Source organism: Lutra lutra, chromosome 14, assembly GCF_902655055.1.
Source record: "Lutra lutra chromosome 14, mLutLut1.2, whole genome shotgun sequence".
NCBI classification, from domain to species: Eukaryota; Metazoa; Chordata; class Mammalia; order Carnivora; family Mustelidae; genus Lutra; species Lutra lutra.
Window position 1 is genome coordinate 41004221 of NC_062291.1, and position 12562 is coordinate 41016782.

Consider the following 12562-nt stretch of genomic DNA (forward strand, 5'->3'; position numbering starts at 1 on the left):
TTCAATACGGCCATTTTTCTAATCCTTGGCTCACCCCTACCCATCACCCCTGTACCCCTTGAGATGTGGCCTCCCTTCGGCCCCCACAACTCAGGTTTCTTGCAAGCTCGGGGGGACCAGCCGAGTCGTCCGCAAGGCAGTCGGGACCCGGGGGGGCACACCTTCGTCGAGCGCTCCCCGCGGCCCCAAAGCGAGACAAAAGGGCTGGCTGACTACCAGGCCCCGCCGCCGCCGCCTCGGCGGCATCGCGGGCGGAAAGGCCAGGCTGCTTGGGGGAGGGGCGAGCCGGAGGCGGGAGGGGCGGGCCCAGGGCGTGGCCTTCCGGGGGTGGGGCGGGGGCGGGGCGGGGCGGGGGCGGGGCCCAAGGCGCGCGGGGTGGCCTGTACCGCGCAGGGAAGCGGCGCTTTTTTCTCCGCGGCCCCCCGGCCCCGCCCCTCCGTGCCCCGCCCCCATCTCTCGGACGGCCCGAGTCGCGCCCTCCCACCCCGCGCCTCCGAACTTGCTCTAACTTCCTCGGCCGAGCTGGGCCGAGCCGCCGCCGCCGCCGTTGCCGCCGCCGCCGCCGCCGCAGCCACTGCAGCCGCGCCCGGGTGAGTGGAGCGCGAAGCCCCCGCTGGAGCGTCGGGCCCTGTCCCCCTCATTGTCTGAGGCAGACTCTCCCCCCGCCCCGCCGAGCGCCCTCTGGGGACTAGGACTGCTCCCCAGGTTCGGGCTCGGCCCCTCCGGCTTCCTCGCCTCTGCCCCGTGGGCGGCCCCGCGGGCGGCGCTTGCTTTGTCTGGCCAGATCGCTGGCGAGGGGCTGGAGGCCTTGGCCGGGACCCCGCTGAGCCGAACTCCGGCGCCGGGCGGAGTGGGAACCGCGGCGGGCGACCAGACTGGCTCTGGGGGTTCTGTCGCCCGCGTCCTGGCCGAGTCCGCGGACGGGTGCGTGCCGGGTCCGCGCGGGGTGGGAGAGCTCGGGGAGAGAGGGGCCGGACCGCCGCCGCCGCAGCCTGTAGGGGCTCTGCACCCTGTCCCCGACAGCGAACCCAGGGAGGGGCACTCCTTTCGGCTCGGCCAGGGACCCTCGGTCCCCCCAGAGCTCCGGCCAGGGGTAGAGGGTGCTGCAGACCTGGGAGGACCGTCCCCTCCTCAGCCCCGGGGTGGGTGTGCACCGAGTGGTTCACTTCGGCTATGCGCCCCACACTGCCCTGCACGGATTTGGAGCGGCCCGAGTTTGAGTAGGTGGTGGGTGAGCCAGCTTCGTGTTGGTCGTGTGAGGTTGTGCTTGGGAGCAAAGCCCGGCTCCTGACCTAACTAGAGCTTCGGTGGAGTTGGGTCTGTGGTTACGGAGTTGTCTGGTCTCGCGCCGCTCCTCCTGCTGGGGAGGGGTGCTGGTGCGGGTGGGTAGGAAGTGTGTGTGCATGGAGGGGTGGTGGTGCCGGCAGGGTGTGTGTTTGTGTGGGTGTGTGTGTATAAGGGTGATGATGCAGTGGGTAGGAAGTTTGTGTGTCTAGCGGTGGTGGTGCAAGTGGGTAAGATGTGTGTGTGTGTGTGTGTGTGTGTGTGTGTGTGTGTGTTTGTAGGGACTTCAGTCTTGGGACCTCTGGGACATGCCTGGAGTTGGTCGCCTGCTAGAAGTGGTCCCTTCCGTGGGGATTCTGGGGGAAGGCATGGGCCCTGGTACTGGCCTGGCCAATGGCTGCCAGCTGTGATGAGTGCCCAGGTTTGTGCACACTCAGTGGCTGTCCCGCCCTGGTGGTGTCTGGGGGCTTCAGGTGTTTTGGGGGGGTGAGTGCAGGGTGTTACATGAGAGCCTCTGCTGGTGTGCTCTCTCCAGTGGTCTGCTCTCTAGAGGTCTTCCTTCCTGGATGGAGGTTGCTTGGGCTCATAGGAGTGGGTGTAGCTGCCTGCCAAATCCTAAAAAGTAGCCTTCCTCCTACCCTTTGACCTCAAAGTAGGGGAAGTTAATGCCGGCTGAGTGCTTGGGCCACTCTTCCCTATATGTGAAGGGAAACCTGGCGTCTGGGCTCTCGGAGCACCCCCAGCACCCCTGGATCCCTTCTACTTCCAGCTAGCCCTGTGGTTGGCGGAGGCACCCTTCCTTCCAGGGATACTCCCGGGCCCTGGCACCCTTAGAATGCATCCTCTCCTGTCTTAGTCTCATAGACCCTTCTAGCTCCTCTCTCAGTTCTCTCCAAACTTTGTCCCAGTCTGAGGATCCCTAGGGTCTGGGAGACAGGCCACTAGAGGGATTTTTCCCTCCCTTCTTACTTCATCATCCTTTGTTGTCCCACCTTCAGCTGGAGAATTTCTTGATCTCTCCATCTTTGCATTTTTGAACTGCACTGCTTGGACCATCAAATGTGACCTTCAGGTCATTTAACAAAGCATGATTGATAGTCTGTGGCATACGAGAGGGGCCAGCTGCTGTTCGCAGGTGCTGTTCCAGGCTCACGACTCCCTCACTGGCCCGTAAGCCCCCTGTGGTCTTGGAACCCAGGCTGGACATAGGTAGTAGGTGCTCTCTGGTGTTTTATTGATCTGGGCTTGATCTCAGCTTAAGCAGCACTAACCAGGCAAGCAGGACTCCAGACCCACTGGTGCTTCTGAAGGTGGCTGCCTTGAGGAAGAAAAGGTATGAAGGAGAAGGGCCTGCAGAGGGTTGGCTGCCCAGGGAAGTTCCCTTCCTTTACCAGCCGGGGAGCTGTGATAATCTCTGAGGACAGGTGAGGGTTTCCCATGTTTGAGAATAGGAGGGCAAGCCTCGTGCCCTGCCCTGCAGGTCATGGTGATAGTGGAGGCCAGGGAGTTCTGGAAGCCCTAGCTTCTGGAGACATTTTCTGAAGCCTTACTTGGGTCACTGTGAGCTCAGGGATGTGATGGGTTTTCAGTTTGGCGGAGCCTACAGAGTACCATTGTGCCCGTCCTGGGCAACCTATGCTGCAGCTAAGACCTAGTGGAGGTTATGGAAAGTTTATAGCCATTCTGTGGAAGGTTTGAGAGTGCTGTAACAGTGAGTTTATTGAATCTTACTCTCTCTCTCTCTTTTTTAAAACAAGATTTTATTCATTCATTTGATAGAGAGATCACAAGTAGGCAGAGCAGCAGGCAGAGGGAGAGGGAGAGGGAGAAGCAGGCTCTTTGCTGAGCAGGGAGCCCAATCCCGGGCTGGATCCCAGGACCCTGGGATTGACCTGAGCTGAAGGCAGATGCTTAACCGACTGAGCCACCCAGGTGCCCTGAGACTTACTGTTATGGACCTGTATACCAAGCACTATCCTAGAAGCTTTACTCACATTAACTCATTTAACTCTTGAACCGACATAATGTATCCATCCCATATGATAGAGGAGGACACTGTTGTAGAGAGGTCACAGAGTAACTTGCTCCAGGTCTCAATGTAAGCTACTCTCGTCATTTCTAATGTAGACAGAGCCTTTGTATGAAAGGTGTTTAGGACGCTGTACAAGGCTGGCCCACAGTGGAGCTGGTAAGTCCTTCAGTGCAGGATCCTTTGATCCCTGCTTCTGAAAGCATCTCATCTGCCTGGGCATGCAGCCAGCATCCCTGACCCCCTGGTGAGGCACTGCTGATGTAGCTTTTGCCTCCCTTGGGCCAGGGAATGGGAAGCCCATCACTGCCTGGCAGGGAGTCTTGGGGAGTGAGTTGTGGCCTCTGTCTGTCTAGATAGATCAGGGTTTGCTGTCATAACAATCCCCAAATCTCCGAGGTTTAAAGCAGCAGCAGTTTATTTACTGTTCACACCATATCCATTGCATATGTGCTTTCTGTTGTTCTCACTGCGAACCCATGCGGATTAACTGAACATTCCAGACCCTTGGACAGAGGGACGAAGAGTGCTGTCAGTCTCACCCTGGCTCTTAAGGCTCCTGCCCAGAAGCGGCATTTCAGTGGCCGAAGCAGCCATGTGGACCTACTGACCCCTAGAGCGTGGGGTGAGGAAGAGGACTGGGGACATCTGGTCAATAGCACTGACTCCCTCCCCTCTGCCTGCCACCGTTCCTGCTCTGTGACTTCTTCCCAGGCCCAGGCCTGAGTGTCACATTTCTGCATCATCAGAAACATGGGTCATGAGTTGAAGAAACACTGTTGAGGCTAACGATGAATTGGGGTTCCGTATTTGAAGGGCAGAGGGAGGGTGAGCGAGACTGTGGGTTGGGTTGGTAATGTGTAGTCTGCAGAGGCAGCTCGCTCTCTGACCCTGGGCAAGTTACCTGAGTTCCATGGATCTTCTTTTGCTCATTCATGCATTCATTTATGGGCCCAAGGACTCGTGGTGAGTCCCAGGCTGTGGATTCTTCCTAAGCACATGTTCAGCTCCTAGCCCAGTGCTGAGGGCTATGCACTGGGATGATTACCCCTGCTTTCTGTTGCGGGGTCCTGGTGGCCTTTAAAGAGGGATATTAATGCCGGTGGGGAGGGAAGTGGGCTCCTGCTCCCCCTCACTGCCCTGGCACATCAGCCCTGAAGTTCTTGGACTTCCCCATGCTTTATCCATAGATGGCTGGTAGGAGAGGCCATCTTTTCTAGAAGCAGGAACAGGTAGAAGCACCCCTATAGGCCTTGCCCTTCTTCTTCCATTTCGGAGACTCTGGCGCTGAGCTTGTAAGCCTGTAGGAAAGGTTAACGAGGTCACTAAAACGCATGGAGAACAAGATTGATTGAGTGTGGGACTGGGATGGTTGTCTGGCTGTAGGGGGGGGTAGAACCCCTCCATTAATTGCAGTTTTCCACTTGAGCCCCTCTTGAGGCATATTAAAGAGCCAGCCAAGCTATGGAACTGGCTTTTGGGCTTTGTCACCTGCTTCGTCTCTGGTGACTTTCAACAGGGCCAGGAAACCCTAGTGGAGGTACTGAGACCCCAGGTGCTTCTCTACTGGGTAAACTTACTATGCTTATTCCTGATTCCTCCTTTTTCAGGTCCTCTCTGCTTTCCCATCTGGAATAGGGGGAGAGGTCATGGGGGGATAGAGCAATGGCTTCACTCTTGGCTGATCACCAGAGTTCTCGGGGTACTCCGGAGACTAGTGCTTTGTGAATTTTCGGCCTAGGTGGATGCCAGTGTTCCTGGTTTGTCTTACCTTCTGTTATTGTGGTGTCCTCTCTGAATCAATGTGGGGTATTCATTATGCCCCCACATTCATTTTCTACCAAACAGCATAGTTTTGTTCAGAGAAGGGCAGGCGCCTGTGTTGGAACAGCACAGTCCTGGCTGGCGGTGGGAAGTGTTCGGTGCCTCTGCCGATCAAGCATGAAGACAAATGACATTGTCTGGCTTGTCGGATAGACAGCGGGGAGGCCACCTTTCAGGTCGTGCCCCCTTTCTAGCCCAAGGGACCTGGACAAGTCCTTGATTTTTTTCCCCCTGCCTGAACTTGATTGTTCTCATCTGTAATGAGAGAAGAATCTGCCCTTTCTGTCTCTCACGGGGTTACTGTGAAGCTCTAGTACACATTTCAGGTCCGAGAAGCAGGACTGAGTCCCGGCGTTAGGCCTGACGCTCTGGTTTGGGACCGCTGCCATCACGTTGACAGCTCTCAGCAAAGTGTTCACCAGCAGCTGATTCTGGGAACCCCACTTCCTCTACTCTTGCGCTTGGTGGGGTGGGGTGGGGCTGGGCCAGGTTCTGCCGTGCTGTGGTTTTCCTCTGGGATGCCTGGTCAGCTGAGCTTCAGTGTGCCTGGGCAGGGTGGGGTTAAACCCTTCCCTTCTCAAGGTCCATTCTGCCTTCCTTGCTGAGAAGCCAGGGAGAAGGCTTGGAGTCCTGGTGTCCGTCAACTAGATAACTGAAGGAACTGGCACCTCTCTCTGTGGACTCTGCCAGCCCGCGCTCTATGGCCCAGCGCCATGGCAACTTGCTCTAAAGCGGCCTCTGGGATCCTGGGTGAGAGGGGAGCTCCTGGTGCTGCCTGAGACTGCGTGTTCTCTGGAATTTGGGAGAGCTGAGGCTGGGCTTTCCTGCAGGGCTAAGGTTTGGGGAGAGGCAGGCCAGGACAAGGGGCCGGGCAGGGCTTGAGCCTGAGGAGAGGTTTGATGACCTCTCTGGGTTTTCCCTGACGATGTGTACCAGCTGCTGGGACCTGTGCCAAGCTACTCTGCAGGGCCCAGAGAGCTTTAAAAAAAAAGGCTTTGAGGAACAATTCCTAGTCCTTACACCTACGAAAGAGTCCCTAGCAACTGCTCGGATTGAATGTGTATCCCCTGAAACTCATCTACATCGGGAGGTCTGAGTCCTGAGCCTGGGAGCGCTGAGGGCCACAGTATATCCGAGGACGAGCGGTCCCAAGGCCAGGTCTTGCGCTCACAGCCTTAGAGGGCCTTTGGGGTACCTGAGCAAAGCTGGGCTCATAGAAAAATGGCATTAAGGGAAAGGGCCACTTTGTGTTCAGATTTGGGCTTCCTGAGGAGGGGTGACTGGGCCCCACTCACCTGATGCCTCGGCTCATTCCACTGGTGACTTTATGCAGCAGGAGCCTTGTGATCCCCCGTCTGTGGCATCCTTGCTGTGCTCAGGACTTGGCTCATTCTGTGCCTCCGGCAGCTCTAGGGAGAGGCTCTGGTTGCCCGCTGAGTGGCCGTTGTCATGAAGAGACCTCCACCTTGTCTGGCCAGCCTGCAGATTGGCTGTCTTATGTCAGCCCTTTACTCCAGGGCCAGGCAGATTGCTCTGTCCCCGGGTCTTGGTGGGGAGGCCAGCCCCAGCTCCAGACCAGGTGGTTCCCACATTTTGGGTCAAGGAAGACTTGGAGCTCCGTTTTGCTAAAGAAATAATTATTCGGACACTTGTTAAAGCAGTAAAGCGGACTTTCTGTAGGATTTGTGCAGTAGATAGGACTTCTGCTCTGGGGTTTTGCAGTGGGGAAGAGAGATTGGGCTCCACTTCAGATAGAACCTGGAAAGTGGAGATTAATAGCTGAGGAGCAGAATGGAGGGAGTTGGTGGATGGAAAAGGGTAGGGGGATCCTTTGCTGACAGACCTCAGGATTCTGTCGAAGGCAGGCTAGGGTGATCCACTGTTACCCAAGGGTTGTTGGAAGATGAGGAGCTGGTCAGACATGGAGGGCAAGGGATTCTGGCCAAACGGACTCAGCAGGATTTTTGCTGAGACTGGACTCTGCGAGGCCAGAGGTGGAAGCCCAAGGTCAGGCCTGGCTGAGCGGAGGGCTCCAGAGAGCCTGGCTAAGTCTGGTCAGGGAGAGAGACGGTCTGTCAGGGTTCCGAGGCTTACAGTAGTCTGCGTTCAGCCTGGTTCTCACACTGTCCTGAGCTCCTCACTGTTCACGCTTCTTTCTCAGGATTGGTGGCTTGCCCCATTTACAGAAACCTGTGTCCTTGTCTTTTTGGCATCTCCTGGCTTCTTATTTTCAGCCTGTTGGACTGCCCCTCAGCACCCTGGGAATAGTGTAGACCTGGGGCCTGGATTCCCTGCAGCCCCCTACCCTTGGCTTCTGTTGCCAGATCTGTTGGGTGCCAGACCACAGCCCCTTGATGCTGGAGGACCCTCCCTGTTTGACCCTTGTTTCTTGGCTTCTATACCTTGTATTTCTTGTTCTCTTCATCCTGGGCAAACCAGTCCAACAGCTTTGTGGATCTCCCTCCTCCTAGGGACTGGACTGCTTCATTTGTCTGAGCCTGGCCCAGGGAGGTACTGGATTGGGGGGGGGCGGTCTCTTTCCCCTGCCGTGACTGCCTTCTGGTGGGAGCCCCCTAGTCTCCTTCCCCTGTTTAAGGCCTTCCCATCCCTGCATTCAGCCAACCAGGTGCAATGCTCCTTGTTTTCTCTCTGCCCCTCCTCTCTACGTGGACAGTCCCCACTGATGACCTTGTTCAGTGTGTCTTCTACTCCTGGGGCAGCTCCTGTCTCAACAGCCAACTTTTTAGGAAGGAGGCCACCCGCTGTTGTGAGACAGAAACGTGTGTGAAGAAAATCTGCTGGTTGTGGGTTGGGGCCCTTCCTCACTCCTAAAGACTGGAGGCCAGAAGCTGGCTCTTTGCCCTCATTCTGCCTGCCACGGTCACTCTCTCCTGTCTCCTAGGTGCTTCCTGTGAAATACAAGTAATGGTGTAAACACAGACACATTTTGAAGGGAGATACATGTTGACATGTGGTGTGGTGGGGTTTTCATTCCCCAGGGAGCAAGGAGGAGGGAGTGGCACGTACCCAGGTGCAGGAGTGGCTCAGGCCCCTCTGGGTTAGGGTAGCCTGAACTGCTGCCTTGTGGGAAAACAGATGAGGTCATGGGGCAGGTGCCAGATGAGGTGCCCCAGGATTTGGTGTGTGGGAGGATCAGTGCTTCCTTGGGGGTGGGGTCCTTGCCCACTCATGCAGGAAGATCGTTGGAGAGGAGCCGGTCTTGGTCTGAGGGAGGGTTCGAGGATTCTGGGCAAGAGATGCAGAGGGGATGTGCCAGGCGCACCGAGAGGGGCAGGGACTTGCTTCCCAGCAGCTGAGGTCTGAGGGCTCAAAGTCAGCCTGATTCTCCCTGTTATGAAATCTCATTTGTGCTCTTTAATTGGGGGGGGGTACCAGTTGAACAGCGAGTAGTCATCAGAGAGCATCTTATGGCATAGGGGGGCCAAACATACACTCCCCCTCTTTCTAGCCTTCTTTCCCTGTGGCCTGGGCAGTCTGTGAGCTTGAGGTCATTAGGAGATCTTCACTGTGGTGGCCTGGGGGTGGTGGCACTAAGTGGGGGCCTGTTTCTGCGAGGTAGGGAGAGCTCCATTCATGAACCACTCCCTGTTTTCTAGATGGTCTCGCCCAAATGCTCTGGCCAGTCCCGGTTGTAACAGGCATTGTGTCATACCCCTCCGAAGCAGGAGAGGCTGGGGTGGTTATTATATTGCTCCTCAGGGGGAAGATCACTTGGAGGAAATACATCAGTGCTTCTGAGTGCAGAGTGTTTATTGACATGCAGTTAAGGGAGGCTTTTAAACAACATGTATGTATCCCTTTAGTAAGGAACAAATATACAGACCCATCTCACTGAATCCATTTTGTAGTTCCCATTTCCCGAAAGGTAAAGACATGGGGTTTAGTGGCTAAGGGATTGGGGTTTTTGAGCTGGGATTTCGGAGAAACTGTTTTTAGCCTGTACTTGGAGTTGGGCCAGGCCTAGAAATCTGTTGAAATAGCTTTCTTTAGCTGCTAAAATTGGGATGGGTTCATACCACTAGGATCTTGAGCCTCACCAATGGCTGGGGAGGGCCCTGAGAAGGGTCCCTGCTGGAGGTCTGAGTTGCTCGAGGCTCAGCCTCCCCCACACCTGCACACATGACCTGAAGCTTGGGGGTCTTTCAGTCTCACTAGGGAGTAGACCTGTCCCCCGGGGGTCCTCCTTGTGAGATCACTTCAAGTTTCCTTTCTGCCTTTGGCAGAATCTGCTCTTGGTCTGCCTGGGAAAACTTCTATTTTGGGATCTGGGGAAGAATTGTGAGTAGGCAGCTCTCTGAGTTGCTACTCTTTCTTGATGACAGAAGCTGCCCCCTCTCCCCTCATTTCTCTTTTAGGGAGATACCAGAAGCTGCATGTGGAGAGTTACAGGTGCGAGTATTTGTGTGTATGCCTTTAGTCACAAACTTGAGGGATTTTATTTTATTTTATTTCATTTTTTAATTTATTTTTAAACACGAGGGATTTTAAATGTCAGTTTAGGTTTAACTCTTTATGAGATTGAGCGCTACCTACTGTGCTAACGAGGCACCTTAGGTTTAACTTTTTAATTAAAAAATGTATACATGATTTAAAAAAATGCATAAAGATACATAGTGAAAATTAGCATTTCCATGCCTGACCCCTTCAGGTCTGCTCCCCTGAGGCCTCTACCACCAGATGCTGGGCGCCCAGTCACGCGTCTCCTCTCTGTACTCCCCTTGTTTATCCCCTTGCTAGTATACTAATTACTCTGTGCTGTACTTAGTGATTTTTACTCTAAAGCTTATCTTGGGATTGTTCCATTTCAGCTCACAGTTGAGTCCTTTCTTTTTAAGAGCAACACGTTCTTCCGCTGTGTGATAAACCGTGATTCACTTTGTCAGCCTCTCTTGATGGACATCGAGGTTGCTTTCAGGACCAATTCTGTTTCTAGAAGCCAAGCTGCAGAAATGCCTTGCACACGCTCGTAGGCCTGTAGTAGACGGCTGGGAGAGGAGTCCAGGCATTGAGTGCTTAACGAGAAAAGAAGCACGTTGCTTTGATTCCAAGGGAGAGAAGGAAAGTTTCCAAGCTTTTCTTCCGGAGGGATCTTGTATTTATTTCTGCAGGCGGAGCCCCGAGCTAAAGGGAGCACACCGTGGCGGGGGGGGGGGGGGGGGGGGGGGGGGGGGGGGGCTGGGGCTGGTGGCCTGGTTCCCACCGCAGTCTTGTTTTGGTTCAGCTCAGGTTAGCTTGTCTCCGCAAAGCACCTGTTGTTTGCAGCTCTTGACTGTGCCCTGTGCGTACCCAAAAGTGTGATGTAAGAGGAGGTGACCAGAGCCAGACGAGGGCTGGGGAGGGAGGAGAGGCTTTGCAGATGGAGGTTTGAGGAGGCCCAGGGGCGTGTATGACTTGGGCAGGGTTGTGACCCGGAAGTCTTGGCTGAGAAACCAGCAGGGCCTGGGCATCCACTTTCTTCTTCAGTTTTGGGGGTTGGTGTGGGGGTTAGGCCTCCTGTCCTGGCCTCCTCGGACCTTTTGTTGCTCTAGGATCCCCCGTCTCCAGGCCGCTCTTCAGCCCCAGCTGCTTTAGGCCACTTTGGGTGTGACTTGCCACCCTGATTTTAAATTTTTAAATTTATTTTAAATTTTTTTAAAAAAATTTGACAGACAGAGATCACAAGTAGGCAAAGAGGCAGGCAGAGAGAGAGAGAGAGGAGGAAGCAGGCTCCCTGCTGAGCAGAGAGCCCAATTCGGGGCTTGGCCCCAGGACCCTGGGACCATGACCTGAGCCGAAGGCAGAGAGGCTTTAACCCACTGAGCCACCCAGGCGCCCTGCCACCCTGATTTTAAAAGCCTGGGTGGAAGGTACCTGGTGTAAATCATAGATGGGTTTTCTCAGGCAGCTTCCTTTCAGAGCAGAAGCTGGGGGTTGAGGGCAGCTAAGATTTTCCTCCTGGGTTGGGCTGGGGTTAGGGAGGGAGGAATATGAGAGAGGGTCCCTGTGGGAGCCATCTCCTGGCATCCTCCTGGGACTTCTGGGAGCCCTCTCTCTGTTTCTCCATCCCCGTGGTCACTGTGTGCCTCGCAGGTGACCATAGTCTTTCCCCCTGTGGCTCTGGCTGCCCCTCGCCTGGGCAGGGCCAGAAGCAGGGGGATTTTTAGGGCTGGCGGGCAGATGAAAGGGGGCTGACAGGACCCTGAACTGGTGGGTTTGATGCCTGTGCCTCTGCCCCATGTCTCCCACCATTGCCATCACTTGCTGCCCCTGTGAGAAGTCCAGAGCTTCCCATGCCCACAGCTCCGTTGTGTGGGCCTTGGGGCCAGGGCAGCACAGAGGTTCCTATTGTGGCCGGGTGGCAGCTAAGGCTGACCTGTAGGGCTGAGGAGGTGGGGCCTGGGGCCTGACAGTGGAGCTATTCACAGGCTCTGCCCTGGTTTCCTGCTGCCTCCCATTGTGGATTTTTGAGCTGGGAGAGGGGAAGGGGGGAGGGGGCTCCCAGTGCTGCTATTGTTGGTGGCGGCAGGAGCCCATTATGCTCCCAGAAGTCTTTTGGGAGACCGGTCTTAGCCACTCCAGGGCCCTCTTGTGTTTCCTGATGTTGGGTGAGCTGCCTAGCCTGGACTTTGCCCTCTCCCAGTGCGCCCCGCCCCCGCCCTTCTTGGAGATCTAGGTGGGCCCTGCTTTTTGTGGTTACCTCCATCAGGATCTCCCTTCTGGGCGCCTGGGTGGCTCAGTGGGTTAAAGCCTCTGTCTTCGGCTCGGGTCATGATCCCAGGGTCCTGGGATCGAGCCCCGCATCGGGCTCTCTGCTCAGCAGGGAGCTTGCTTCCTCCTCTCTCTCTCTCTGCCTGCCTCTCTGCCTACCTCTCTGCCTACCTGTGATCTCTATCTGTCAAATAAATAAATAAAATCTTTAAAAAAAAAAAAAAAAGGATCTCCCTTCTGCCCCTCTCAAGTCTCTGTGCTGTGCTTGGAACCGCCCCCCCCCCCCCCAAGAATTTAGAGCAGTGGGGCAAGGAGTGGGAATGCATGGTGCCTGTCCTCTCAGCCACCTGCCTGCCGCCTCTGTGCTGCCTGAGCTCTCCTGGGCCAGCTGTGCCCTTGGGTGGCAGCCAGGTGTGTGCCTGGGATGCTGTCAGCCTTGCAGGCTCCACTTCCCTTTGTACCTCGGTGCTCAGCCCAGTGTCTCCTGTTCCTGCCTGGAGTGCTCAGCTACAGAACGGTCTGCTTGCTGGGGGGCTGGCCTGTAGCCTCCACGCTGCCTGAGCCCCGGCCATTTTCCTTTGTTCTGCCGCGTCCGGACTCTTGAATTTCAGGCGGGCGGCAGGCTGCAGACAGCGGGTGCAGAGCACCAGTGGAAGCCCTTAGGACATGAATCTTCCCACTGAGCCAGTCCCCCGGCTGCTCTCCATTCTCCCAGCT

At 55.9% G+C, this 12562-nt stretch overlaps 1 protein-coding gene across 1 annotated transcript in view; it reads left to right on the top strand.

Annotated features, from left to right (window-relative positions):
• The window catches only part of TSPAN14 (tetraspanin 14), a 57697-nt gene that overhangs the window by 4166 nt on the left and 40969 nt on the right, over nucleotides 1–12562 (top strand). The window lies entirely within an intron of this gene.